Consider the following 1,205-nt stretch of genomic DNA (forward strand, 5'->3'; position numbering starts at 1 on the left):
CCGTCTCTAAAGTTACATACGACATTGGTATACACTTTTCTAACTTCAATAGCATTTGAGGAAAATTACTTACAGTAACACAACCAACTGTGAAGTGGTCATGTAGTTCTCGGTTATAATGCACACCTTTTAGATGTTTGATATTTATTAAAATAGACTGTAAATTCATATCTACACTGTAAAAAACTTCCTGTAGAAATTACAGTAACTAACTGACAACAGTTCGCTGTAAAAAAAAAAAAGAGATGTAAATCAGCTGTAGAGAACTGTAAATTAACAGTTCATTACTGACAGCAACCACAGCTGCCAGTATTCTACTGTTATTTTCAGGATGTCATGCCAATAAAGCAATATGAATTGAACTGAGTTGAAATGAATAATTGATTACTAAGCAATTAGATTAGATTATTATCTTTCTTTCTTTTTTCAGATCGAATGCCATCAATGCAGGAGGTGGTTTCATGTGCCTTCCAATGACAGACAGCCAGTTTAAGAGGGCTCAAAAGGTTGACTGGAAGTGCTGCTAATTTTACAATTTGTGCATATAGTTTTACAGTAACTGAAAAGTGAAGCAAACCAATTACAGTAAACTTTACAGTATAACAGTATATTTTCTATTGTTTTAAAATGCATTACTCAAGAAAGGACCAAAAAATGAATACAATAATAAAATATTTTACAGTTAAACAATATTACACTGTAAATACATTTACAGCAAGTTAAATGACACGGTAAAATAAAATACAGTATTTTTGCTACAAAATATAATTACAGTAAGTTACGACCGAACTGCTGCCACTTAGTTACTGTAATTTCTACAGGAAGTTTTTTTTACAGTGTAGATATGAATTTACCGTTTATTTTAATAAATATCAAAAATCTAAAAGGTGTGCATTATAGTTGACACCTACATGAACACTTTACAGTTGGGTTTATGACTGTGAGTCATTCTCCTCAAATGCTGTTGAGCTTTAAATTATCGCATATTTTGTGCTTGAGCCCATATTCGTAAAGAAAAAAATAGCAATATTTACATATGATTTGACAGTTTATTTGAATAAATATCAAAAATCTAAAAGGTGTGCATTATAACTGAGAACTACATGAACACTTCACAGTTGGTTGTGTTACTGTAAGTAATTTTCCTCAAATGCTATTGAAGTTAGAAAAGTGTATACCAATGTCGTATGTAACTTTAGAGACGG

Source organism: Sinocyclocheilus anshuiensis, unplaced genomic scaffold (assembly GCF_001515605.1).
Source record: "Sinocyclocheilus anshuiensis isolate Anshui unplaced genomic scaffold, SAMN03320099.WGS_v1.1 scaffold1294, whole genome shotgun sequence".
Taxonomy (NCBI): Eukaryota; Metazoa; Chordata; class Actinopteri; order Cypriniformes; family Cyprinidae; genus Sinocyclocheilus; species Sinocyclocheilus anshuiensis.